Raw genomic sequence first — 14,049 nt, 5'->3', positions numbered from 1 at the left:
GTAGTATAAAGTTTTTCTCTGAAAAACTGTGCCAAACATGTCCAGAGGTCTTGTGATCAAACAATTCTGGCTTGTAGACTGAAAACTGTTGTTTTCCTCTTATGCTCTTTTGGTCAGCAAAGGCTTCTTCCTGGCATGCCTCCCACGAAGGTCAAATGTGTGCTGTATCTTTCTGATTATACTGTAGACACATGCTCTTTGACGATCAGTTACATGTGTTACCTGCAGATCATGTGACAGAGTTTTGGGGTTCTTGTTCAGCCACCCCTGAATAAAATGACAGTTTGTGGATAATTTTTAATCCATTGTCAGATGTGTGGGCATCTGCATCTTTTTTCTAATGACCTCATGGAGCACTTAAGATCATGACATGAGGATATTACACATTTTAATAGCAAAGGGAACAGCTGACCTTAGATCTTATAGGTTTAAGCAAAACAGCTTTAAGCATGGTGGGTTCCACCTGTCACTCGCTGAGGGCGAGATTCTAGTTTTATGAATTTTCTGGCATGATAATTGCAGGGGTGTACTGTGACTGAGATATAATATATATCATATTATCGTTCTCATTTGTTCAACAGAATCATTTTTATTTTTGAAAGAGGATTAAGTGTTTGCTTGTTAACATATGTTTAGAAAAATCTAGTATGTCCATGCCTTTGTACATGGCTATATAAGGTATGAAGAGATCTGGTGAGGCGAACCTAGTTCAGCTCAGCATCCCACGCTGGTTCTCTTCATTAAGTATTCACTAATCACAAGGGAGGTGGACTGAGAGGAAAACTGTGAAATCTGGAATGTTTTGAGACTCTAAAGATGAGAACTGTGTAAGAAATGCTACAGCTCACATCAAGAGGGAGTCTAAAATAAATCAAGTGTTTATGCTCATTAATGCAGAGGCTTGTCCTGGGCCTCTTCTCTTCTAAATATATCTCTGGTAACATAACTCAAGAAAATTCACCATCAGTCATCAAGCTTCATAATATTTTGCCCTGCACAAGTGAAAATCCATCTATAGAGCTTTCTGTTTGCCTGCTTCTGCCAGTGAAACTTGGACTTAGATTCTACATATGATCACTATGATTAATTAAATAATATAGTATCTGAGGGCAAAGCTTAGTCACTCAGGTTGTGAGACAGTACAGCCAGAGCCATTGACAGGGATCATGCGGCGCAGTTAGTTATCTCTTAAAAGGTGGCAGGGCTTTGAAATGCAGATACCAGCAAAGCTCCAAATCACAACAAAACCTGTGGCAAGCAGGGGTTTGTCAAACTCTTTTTGACATTAGCAACGAGGATAATTACTGTGTCAGCTGAAACATTTAGGCAGGCAAACACATGAGGGCAAACTGGAGGTTACACTTAACTTTTCCCTATACTAAACACAAAAATTAGGATGGCATTACATTTGCATTTAACATCCACTGCTGTTCTGTCATCATTAATTCTCAATCTGCATTTGGCCTTAAAAGATGTGTCTCGTGTCACCTCACAACCTTTTTTTTTTTCTTTTCTTTACTGTTTCCTCTTCAATCTTTGTTTCCTTCACAAACAGTTTTACGGCTGGTTACTGTACCAAACATTTGTGGTTTCCAAGTGCACGTCTTTTCCCCAGACTTTGTCCAAGACAAGAATCTTCATCCAGGGTAAAAATATGCTTTTCTCCAGTATGAACTACTTTATGTCCTTTATTATGCACCGCAAACCACCTCTTCTCCACAACCCTTCCCCCACTCCCTGCACAGTAACATCTTGGCTGTTGACCTGGTTAAAAAGAAAAGGAACACTTATGCTTTTTAAAGCCTCTCATCTTCTTTCCTCTTCTCACACTACTTCCAGCAATAGAGCCAGTACAACTACATATATCATTTATTAAATCTGACATTGCACTTCAGTAAATGTTGGATCCTATATGAGATGTGTTGTTTAAGACAGCCAGCCAGCTACTCCAGCACGCTATGGTCCATTAGGCCTTCACTCTGGCTCATGAAAACATGGGGTGGATGATACAAAACATCATTCTGAAAGATGTACTAGAGCAACCACTTAACAGACTACCTGTGTCTTACTACTGGATGGAGACATACTCTTGTTGGAAGGACAGTTCTTCATGACACTTTCCGGAGCACCCTAACTGAGGTGTTTACATCTCAGCTGTATTTGATGTGAGGCAAACAATTGGCAGCCCACATGATTAGGTTCCAGTTCAATCAGCTAATGGAAAAAAAGAGCTCTTCATCCCCCCGCCCTCATGCCTTCCACCACCTCAGTTTTCCTGCAGCAACAATTCACTACAGCAGAGTCTACCAAATGGTATAATGGTTTTGCCATTAGGGCTGCATTTATACCCTGCAAGCAGGTCTTAGGCATTATATTTGGTCACAGCTATTCATGCTAACCTATTAAACTGAATGCCAGAGAGGGAGAAAGCAAGCTGAGGCTAGTGCAAATAGGGAAAAAGAAAAAAAAAAAAACACTAGTAGTCGGGGAGGGGGGCTTCAGTGTTTGGGGGACTTTTGTGTAAGTGAAGCATAGATTTTTACTTTTACATGGAAATAAGAGTTATGCTTGACAAAGGCTTGTGTTAATGTATCTAGCAGGGCTTTTTTTTTTTTACATGTAACAATGTAGTATGCCTCTCACTTGCTGAGTATTCTGTTTATGGCTTGAAATTAACACTGGTAGTACAATTTTACTGTGACAAATGTAATCCTTGGCTTGAGCTCCTGCAATCCGCTACTGATTTGACTACATAACAATATGAATCCATGATACTCTGGCTGAGCCATGAATTACTTTAGAAAAGTCTTGCAGAATCTGCTTTGAGTCAGTGAAATAATTTAGTCACGTCATTCTAATGAATGCATTAGCCCATATATCTTGATTTGAAGAGAAACCCCCTATATAAGTGTAGTTTTTATTGATAGATAGGGTATCTATCAGGATACAGAGGATTCATAGGTGAAAATCATAGCAGTAGCAGTATTGGGAAACAAAAAGCTTGTTTGAAGAAGATTTGATTTCTTGATAAAAATGTTTTGATACTGTTCATTAAAAAGCATGTCAAATTTTGGGGGAATAAATTGTCAAATAGTGTGGAAAAAGGCATGTAAAGCTATGTAGCAGTAAAGATGAGCTTGAAAATGTAATTGTGTTAAGTGGTTTAGGAAGGTATAAAACAGTGTCAAAATGCAACTAGTAAGTCTTTTGTAAAATGTGTGCAAGTTGAATTGTATACTTAAGTGTTTCAATTCCAGCCTGCTGTCCAAAGAGTGCATCTCACAGGCCCAGGCTGTTTCACCCTATCCACTTTACCCTGTGGTCCTATAATCCACATCCTGTATTACATGCCACACTGATTCAGACAGTCAAATAGCTCCGCTAAGGCAAGGGGGAAGAGATTCATTGGCATTTTGGGATGAGTCAGCTTGGTGGCATTGGTGAATGGGGAAGAGATCCGTGTGCTGGTCTAACTTTGCTGGTGGATCGTGGGTCTCCCTGTGATACTTATTATCCCAGCTGTGTGTAACAGTACCCCTGTGGGTGCTGGCATTTTCCACCAAGTTAGAATAAGAGCTCTTTTCTCCTCCCATAGGGGACCTGTAGTGACTCTCTGATTCGCTTTCTCCAAAGGCTGACGATGCTTCAGCAGCTCCAGGGAGATACTCAGCACTGAGACTGTGCTGCTGTGGTTGGTTGCCTTTTAATGACTCTGCTGCTTAGACATGCAAATAGAACTGAAGTGGAGAGAAAGCCTGGAGGGACACTTTGGCATATGCATCAAATGCAATATGCTGGATTTTAAGGGTGTAATATGGGACTAGGCTGTTTGAATGAATGAATGCATTAATTGAATACCAAAAACACCAGTGTTCATCATGGGTAATATGATTATAAGAAGTATGCCTATGAGAAGCATTTCCCACCTTAAGCTTAAGAACTTTTTTCAACTTAGCTTCAGAACATTTTAAGAACATTTTTGGGGGACAAAGATGAACATGATTGCACCTAATATTTGCTTTGTAGCTGAGATGAAAAGATGAAAAGAGATGGTCCACAACAAATTTGTTGTCTGTGTTTTTTCAGCTGATTTAGGACGAATCTGATGCGCTGAATCCAAAAATCAACATTGGTTTTGCTCAATCAGGTCAAGTTTTGAGCTATGGCCACATGTCGTTATTACATTTTTGTTCACATGTACGCATGTGTGGAGCATTTTAGAAGAAGTTGGTGGGGTAAAATGCGATGTCGAATAATTGTTTTGATTGGAAATTATTATTTAATGACAAGAAGTATTCAGGTCCGATAGTTCTGGGTGATTATGTCGAAAAGGGATCAGTTTGAAGTCATAAAACCTCGAAGTCTTCCAAAAATTGGTGCGGCAAAGCATAAAGTTGGTGGATCAAAACTAAAGTTAATGGGGCAGCCGCCCCACAAAGTGTATAGGAAAGTTTGCCTCTGTACCCATCGCTCACTCGACTACACTGAAGGAGAAGTATGAAGCGGTGGTGAAGTATGTGCTAGAGAAAATTGGTTATGATCAGCATAAGTGGTTTATTTGTGTTGACCTGAAGATGGTAAACTTTTTGTTGGGACAACAGTCTGGCTTCACCAAGTACCCATGTTTTCTGTGCATGTGGGATAGTAGGGACCGTGCTCAGCATTACACGAAGAAGGACTGGCCTGTGCGGGAGGAATTGGTGCCTTGCAAAGAAAGGAACGTCATCAACGACCCTCTGGTGGACAGAGACAGAATACTCTTCCCACCGCTGCACATCAAGCTCGGCTTAATGAAGCAGTTCACCAAGGCTCTGGACGAGGATGGTGACTGTTTCACTTACTTGTGCCAGGCTTTTCCAGGATTGACCATGGAGAAGTTGAAAGCTGGCATCTTTGACGGTCCTCGATCCGTCAGCTCATCAGAGATCCAGAGTTCGAAAACTCAATGAACGAAGTGGAACTGGAAGCGTGGAAGGCATTTGATCTGGTAGTGAAGAACTTTCTTGGCAACAATAAGGCCAGAAACTATGCAGAACTTGTCAACAACATGCTTACTGCTTTCAGAAACCTGGACTGCAACATGAGCGTCAAGATGCACTACCTTCCTGAGAACCTGGCTTCAATGAGTGACGAGCAGGGGGAGAGATTCCATCAGGACATGAAAGAGATGGAGTCCCTGCCGCTGGGCATTCCAGGAGTTCGAAGAAATAGAAGTTCAAGCCCTGAAGTTTGAACAATGGTGAAGCAACATGCAATTTACGTGTACTTACCTTTATCATTGCCCACCATTCAGTTTACAGTAATCGATGTTTCTATCAGGTAATCAATATATGTTGTTGGAAAAACATTTTTTTTCTCTTAAAAACATATTTAGGATGATATGTGTTGACAAAAATCAACTGATAATGCCACAAAAATGTAATTGATTTTGTCACAAGATCTGATTTTTTTTCAAATCAACTTAGCACAAAAACCTAACCTGATGGAGAAAAACGGATGCCATTTCCTGATTCAGCAGTGCAAAAATACCCTAAATCAGTTGTAGAAATCTAGACAACATTCAAAAAGTAAAAAATTGTTGCCCAGTGTTATCAATCATATGTACCATTTTCTCCAAAGGGTGACGAAAGGCCTTTGGAGAAAAAGTACATCTTGCCTCCTGAGAGGCAAGAGGCAATCTTTTCAAGTTACTAAAAAGGAAGAAAAAGGTTATGCCATAATAATAATAACCATAATAATCTACTATATAGATATGTAGTATAAGAAAAAATGGTGAAATTGAAAGTGGCTTTATTTGTTTGTTTGTTAGGATCAGGTATTTGTTTTTTAAATATTAATTTTGGCCAAGAGGCTGTACCTTGGATATAATTCCTGATTGTTAAATTTATCTATGCTGTTACAGATGCTGCTGTCATCACAGAAAACATAGGGGGTGTCCTTTGGGTTTTGGTTTACTTATCAAAACTGTGGTTTGTTGTTGAAACATGTTTTGGTTGAATTTTGTTTTACTTTTTTGGTATTAACCCTGGACAATAAAAACAATGTTTTCTTCTACCCAATGCATTTAAATGTGACACCACAGGGTTATTAACAAGTCTCCATATGGGATGACTTAGAAGTTAGACTGGTGCCACTATTGCCATAAGCTGTTTGTCACAGCACTGATGCCAAAAGATATTTTGTTGGTATCTGTCAGCTGCTAGTCACTCCGGCAGGCCAACAGAATTTGGTTCTGTAGTATTGAGTAGAAACACTTGAGTTTCCCATTGACATTTTAACAATACCTGAAGACCCAGCTCTGGAACTTTGTTAAAGAACTTTCTCCAGTGTAATGCGCCCCGCTTCATGCTTTTAGATGATGCATCTGCTTGAAGCTTATTTTAATATTTCTGTATATTTAACACGTCATTTTTATCCTCCTGCCTGATGTAAAGCAGGAGGATATTGTTATACCACCTGTCCATTCATCCATCCATGAGGTTTTACTTACCTTTCTGTAGACTTCAAATCTGCAGGGAGTTGAGCCGTGAAATTTGACATATGTGTTCTTTACTCTTCAAAGTCATGCAACACAATATTCATGAGGCCACAGTTGTAAATAAGAACATGTTCTTAATCTGTCTGCCTGGTTAAATAAAGGTTTAAAATAAAATAAAAAAAAATAAAAAAGGCTGTCCATCTGTCTGTCCATGCATCCAGGCCTGTCTTTCTATCTGTATGTTTATACTTTATTAGGTACACCTTGAAGTTTTGATTTCAGAACTGCCTTAATACTATCTCCACCAATTAATCAACCCATCGATGGATTGATTAATCCATCCATCCATCCATAGAATGAAAAAAAAATTCTAAAAAATGGAGCACTTAACATGCCTCACTATCCTACCATTATATACCCAAACCCTCTAAACCCTCTAAGATGTCACTCCCACTGCTGTACTGCATCTCAGCTGTGTGTACCCCAACATTAACCTAAGGTGCTGGGGAAATAATTACGCATTACATCCCATTTTTATAGGGAGTGATATGCTCGGAGCCTGGATGCAAAGCTCTAACTGTATTCTGCTGGTGTTATAAATTAGCTGTAATTTCAAATGAATACTTGGACTGAAGTTTTCATGATTTGGGAATTCATCTCTGGGGCGATATCAAAAAAGAAATGGAAGCCCGTGCAGTAACTGTTGTGATGTATTCCTTCTGAAACAAATTGATGGGGACACCAACTGATATTGCCAAATTTAGGTTAGGGCAGGGGTGGGCAATTAATTTTCAGAAGGGGCCACATGAGAAACTCTGACTGTTGTGGAGGGCAGCACCAATAAACTGAACTCAATTCTGCTGAATATTATTTATTTTTTCATCTCGTTATAAGCTTATTGATGCAGTCCTCCGCAACAGTCTCAGGTCCTCATGTGGCCTCTTGGGAATATTAACTGCCCACCCCTGGGTAAGAGTTTATTCACCCAACGGTACCATTTTCAAGCATTTCTGAATTCAGTGTGGTGGCTTTTACTTTTTTGCTGTGTAAATAACACTGAAATAGAAAGTCTAGCATTTGCCCTGCTTAACTCCTACATTTTGCTGGTTGTGAATATGTATTTGATCCAGTCCTAAGAATACAATGTGGGTGAGTCAGATTTTGTTTAAATATTTAAAACCCATTTGGCAGTTTCAAATGTAAGCAATAACGTAAATGCATGCACTCACCGTTGTTAAATTGTTTGCCAATGCAAATATTAAACTGAAAACTGAATATGCCAGATGACTAACACTAGGGAGCAACAAGAATTATCACGAAATGTCACAGTGAGCCATTCTTCACTGTTTACAATTGCTTCCATTATGCTTAAAGTGCATGTATGCTGTGTGGGTTCAGCTTCATTCTAATCATTTTTAACAATCATTTAAATACCTTTGCATGGGTGACACCCTATAGCCATTTAATGTACAGTCTGACAACTGGTCCTGCACTGGGAGAAATTATGTTCCTGGTATTAACTGCTTTACGTAAGGTATTAAAGTATTTTGCTTTGAGTCAAGTTAACACAGTGACATGGTGTGATACAACATGAACTTCCTCCAGTTTCAGAATACTCATAAAGCACTAGGGAGGTGTAGTGCTTCCTGGAATTTGGCAACCAATTAAATTGATTGTCACTACATACAAAGGATGTCAGTCATGAGAGTAATGTATTCAACTGTAATCCTTGACAATTACTCTAACCCATGGGGATACGAGCTACTGAGTTGTGGCCTTGTTGTCTGTAAAAAGATTCTTACTGTTTCTGTCAGAAGACACATGTGATGCCTGCAATAGAAAAATGATTACAGAGGTTAAACTTTTTATTTTTTATGTCTGTAACTATCTTTGCTGTATACTATATATAAGCTTAGCACAAAAAGTAAAGACATTTGTTTTTGGTTGATTATTTCTTTTATGAACAATGCTTCTTGGGAATATGTTTTATACTGTTTGGAAGCCTGTTTTTTCCCTTAAATGGTGCCACATTTGTAAGGAAAATGCATTTGCGAGTTGAACAGCAGAGTTGAAAACTCTGTTGTTCAACCCGTAGCAGAAAACTTGCCAAATCTTCTTTGCGAATGCTAAACAGCTTATTCTGCTGTTGACTCTTGTTTGGTGTCTTTTATTGGATTGGATGATTGAAGGTCTGAAGAAACAAGACAATTGGCAATTTAACAGTTAATTCATTTAACAAACAGGGCCTCAGTAGCAAAGTGGAAGAACCATACACAGCCTGGCACTTCCTCCTCATGCTGATTACCAGTTTGGTCACACAATGCTGTGGGATGGCATCCCATTCTTCAACCAGCATGTGTCACAAGGTCAGCCAGTGGGGTTGTGTTGGTTACTCTGGCATGAATAGCATGCCCATGCTAATTCCCACAAGTGTTTCAGGGGGGTTAAGGTCAGACCTGCAGGCAGGCCACTCCATCCTCTCCAAACCCACATTCTGAGGGAGTCTTTGTTAAATCCCGCTCTGTGGGGTGAGTTTTGTCATCTTGGAGGATAGAGTTTGTTCCAGACTGTAGCGATATGGGATTGCCACTGACTGCAGAATCTCATCTTGATATCTCTCTGCATTGAGATTGCCTTCAATGATGACAAACCTGATTGTCGGCACATTGGGGAACTAGAAGCTCAAAACAAGAGTCAGTATCAGAATGAGCTGTTTGGCATTGACAGAGAAGATCTGGCAAGTTTTTCATGGGTACAACCCACATATTCAACTCTGCTGCTCAACCCACAAATGTGGCATCATTTAAGGGAATAAACAGGCTTTCCATTGTTACAACAAAGAAACACTCGACCAAACACAAATTTCCTTACTTTTTGTGCTAAGTTATGTTTTATTCTTTTCATTGGACACTGGTGCCAGAGTTTTTAATCCTCAGTGTGTTAAATTATGTCTTTTGTAAAGACTCCACAATGCTACCTACATTAAAAGGATGATCTGTTTAATTATAGGAAATAAAAAAGGTTAGAAAACAAATTGTGTGACATTTTGTTTTTTTCCACCGCAATACAGTACTTTTTTTTCCTTTACTGTTAAACATGCCATATGGGACCTCACAGTCAACTGACATCTGATCAATTTGCAATTCCATATGGGTCCTCTAATAAGATGACAGAATTAGACATCTGCTTTCTGTTAGCTGATAAATACTGCACAAGCAGCAATTACTGGTCACAGGGGCTACATATAGTCCCTAGTAATGTAAATACAAAATCAATCTGTTGGGATGTATCTGTTAAAAAGCCATCCATATTGACTTGAAAAAACAGGGATTGATTTTAATCCATAAATGTTGCATAAAAAAAATAAGCAATAGCTTGTGTCAGCCTAATGTATAAATATCTGTAAATCTGCAGGATGATTCTGGGCTGACATTTAAATGTTCTATCAATTATCTTACTAAAATTTACATTAGACCTGAGAACTGTGATAGCAGGTGCCTATGGTTACTACTCACCATTTGTAGGTCACAAATGAGTGTATTCACTATCCAGCTTATTTGATTTATATGAGAATATCTTACCTTTAAATCTCATTTCAAGATGTGATGTTAATTTACCCCTAAGTTGTTACACATCCTTCTATTTTCCAAGTTTGCAGTTGAACAGTTCTGAGGCTAATGTGTGATATTAGACTAATGGTGTGTGGTGTACATGAACAGCTGGTTGTTCCTTGCTGGACTGATAATTAGTCAGTGGTATACAAAAGAGTTGCTGCGCACAGCCCCTCTCCATCCTCATTTCTGTTACTCACAGACTGCTTCTCAAGGGAGCGCTGGCTTCCAGCAATTTCAAAACCCTTTCACCGCAGGGATTTTCATCTCCTCTATCTCTCGTTCTTCTTATTCCCTTCTTCATCAGCTCTCTTTCTTCAATCTAACACCACTGATTCAGGGAGATGTAGAAGTGGGAATAGCTACCCACTGAGGTGCTGACATCATGGCTGCAGATGGCAGAAAGTGGATTTTTGCACTATACTAATAAGACCAGGTGTTTCACCATGAGAGACAGTGCATTTTAAATGGGCCAGCAAATGAAATGCAAAGCCATTTAACTGTTAAGTGTGTGTAAGGTGCAGCAAGCCCAGCATCTGGGATGCATTTAATATTCATGTCTTTCTGCATTTGTGAAAGTACTTTCCAAACACACACACCCACTGATTCCTGACTTGTTGACTAATTGTTTAGTAAGTAGAACGATGACAACAACTAGTGGGCAAACTGTGACAAATAAAATTCCCCTAGACACAACTCATAATGAACAAGGTCAGCAGGCCTCCTGATTTATGTGCTATTATACAAGTAGTCTAGTAACTGTTGGACAGGTCTTCACTGCTGTTATTATGTAATACTTTTAACAAACTCCTTACATAACACTGAGTTAATGAGTATAACATTAGATTGACTTCACTGTGGTGTATACACTACAGTTATTAATCAAAGTGGCTTTATTTTAGCAATTTTAATGTATCAAATTATAACATTATTTATAGTAGTAAACCCAAGATTAAATTTATAACCCAAGTCTACAGTTTCCCTTGACTTTAATACATAAAATGAGAGATATGTCCCTTAGTAGAGATTAAATAGAGTAAGAGAGTCAGTAGTGGTCTTATATGAACATAACTCCAAATGAATGATAATGTACAGTCATAATGAATGATTATGTTAGAGGGCCCTGCGACACACTGGCGACCTCTCCAGGGTGTATCCTGCCTTTTGCCCTATGCAGCTGTAATAGGCTCCAGCCTCCTCGTGACCCTGAATCGGATAAGCAGAAGAAAATGGATACATGGGAGTAAACAGTGGGGTGTGCAATTATTTTTTTTCAAAGACTCAATGGAAATGGCTCAACGGAGCATAACAATGCACCAAGATGTTTCATAAAATGATAAGTTGTTAACCCATTAAAACAGTTTGTAGCTTTTCAAGTAGTGCGGCTTTGTGCTATCAGACAATGTCATTCAAAATGCAGCAGCAAAATTTTTACTCCGGTGAGTGTCAGGGGGTTGACTACAAAATAAACATTTACACCTTTTCAAATTCATAACATGCCTATGATTATATTTTTTGATGCTGACATACCCGTGACTTGTCTCACAATCAATTATAGGGCTTAAAATAATTTTCAACGTAGAATGTCCTTTGACAATGTATTTTTTTCCATCTGTGATCCTCAAGCTGAAAAATGAGACGTAACATCACACGTGACACGGCTTCCTTAGTTCAAAACTCTAGACTTATTCATATTTTCATTTACTTTGTCCCAAGTAAAAAAATAAAATGTGATCAGCAATAATGCGATGATTTCTTAGCCTGCAGTGTCTTTGATTTTATCCTGTTGTAGTTACAGCTTGAGCACTTTCTCATTATAATGGGCTTTTACATGAATGAAGTAAAAATAAGTGTATATACAAATAAAATGAAGGATATTGTGCAAAGTAGAGCCATCTCTCACAAGGTTAAACTAGCTATTATCACATCTAATTGTAGGTGTGTTTGGTGTATCATTTTTATATACATTTTATATTTAATATATACACACCATATATTAAAATCATATGAAAGCTGAACTGCTATTTTTTTCCCCGACATTATTTTATCATGCTGTCATGCTATCATAACTGTTGAGAAGTGTACTGCTTCACTTCCTTGAACTTCTGTTATAAATACAGGACCTCTGTCTTCTTCTCTTAGGTCATATGTTGAAATGTCCTTCGGTAAGAAATAGCTCCCAAAGCATTCATCTACTGTATGTGTGTGCGCATGTGTGTATGTGAGACAAATAAAGTGCTAAATGCATAGAATAAAGTGTCCCAATCCATTTACCAATGACTGCAAATGTAGCTTCCAACGGTCTTAGCATGTTGATTTTATGATTTGGGAAAAAAAAAAAAGGTACTGTACAACACATTTTTGATTTTGTTCATTTAGGGAAGAACCATTTCTAATCACTCTTATATAGTTTACATGTTCCAATCATCTTATGGTACAACATGGATACCATTAATTTATGTTGTTTGTACAATAAATGTGTCTGCACTCATTATTAGAACAGCTAATAGAGTGGACATGGAGTTTAATTTTTCACTTGGCTGTGCAATGCGTTCCTAATGCCATCTCCTGTGGTGTAGCTTTCACGCATGACTTGAATACTAATATAATATGAGACAGACTTTCTCTTAAATCAAAAATATTAATCTGAAGTCCACCTGTGAATATAATTGACCTTTTTGTTGTTTTCTGAAAGTAAGAAATCTCTAGATAAAGCCACATTTTGGTTCTTTTGATAACCTTCTCTGACACTAATGGGCTTTAGAAAATGTTCCCCCAGTGTCGCTAATAATCACCACTGGTGCTGAAGGGAAGATTTCTGTTTCTTTTACTCATAAACTCTGATACTCTCAGCAACTGGGACACTGCCCCAAGATCACTAGAACAGCAAAAGTGAATTTCATTTTGGGGTAGACATCTGGTTTAATTTGCATCTCAATTATCCCTAAAATTAATTCTTAATTCCTATTTTGGCATTCCACAGGTCTCATGTTAGCTTTGAATAAATTAATGCAGAGCCATTAACAGCATTCCACTATGAGGTCTGTCTCTGAATAGGGCCAGTCTAATGTTTTGAAGTCGCTTGAAATGAGCACGCATGTTAAAAAAGCCAGCCTGGCTGCTTAATTATTCACAACTTTCTCACCCCCGATGAAATAATGCACTCAGTTCTCCTCCTATATGGTAGTAATGAAAATAAATGAATCAGTTATTCCCTTTAGAAATATTTTAGGAAGACTATCACTAAAACAACAGCCTGTATGAATGATAACAACACAATAGGTACTCCAAAAGAGAAAGGTTGTACAAGCCAGATCCATAACAAAGATTGCTTCACAGTAAAATGGTGGGAAAATAGACCTAAAATGAGAGTTAAATAATGTAAAGATAGCATAGCCACGTCTCTACCCAAGCTTTAACAACCTGCACATTCTTTATACACATTTTCACAACACCCAGTGATGTTTGCACAACTTGAATGTAAGCAAATCATAATAAAGTCTTTTATGTTCTATTACATTTATTCAAAGGTGATATGTTTTTGATCTGAACATTAATGTGTTGTTTGATTTAGATTTCTGTATTTGCCGTCTTAGTAGCATAGATTTTCCCCTTTTATTGGTACAGATAAAACATAAAGATCAAAGATAAGGAGGACCAAAATAAGAGGGCGCTTTGACAGAAGCTCATCTTCAAACAACTGATTGAGCGCACAGCACAAGCAACAGGCTCATCAAAACAACAAACAGAAAGAGAAGATTGGCTCCTTTCCTGAACAATCTCTCAATGACAGACACGATGGTTTATTGCTGCTTTTATTCTCAACACCCTTCACTGGGACACGGCCCATTTTGCAAGCAACTTCAGTTCAGCTGAAGGGCTATTAATTATATAAATGTGATGACCAACCGAGCCCTCCTAGACAAGATGGTCACAGTAGTGGATGTGACTGGCTGACAG

Source organism: Archocentrus centrarchus, chromosome 21 (genome assembly GCF_007364275.1).
Source record: "Archocentrus centrarchus isolate MPI-CPG fArcCen1 chromosome 21, fArcCen1, whole genome shotgun sequence".
NCBI classification, from domain to species: domain Eukaryota; kingdom Metazoa; phylum Chordata; class Actinopteri; order Cichliformes; family Cichlidae; genus Archocentrus; species Archocentrus centrarchus.
The sequence above is the reverse complement of the archived record's forward strand: the minus strand, read 5'-3'. Positions refer to the sequence as shown.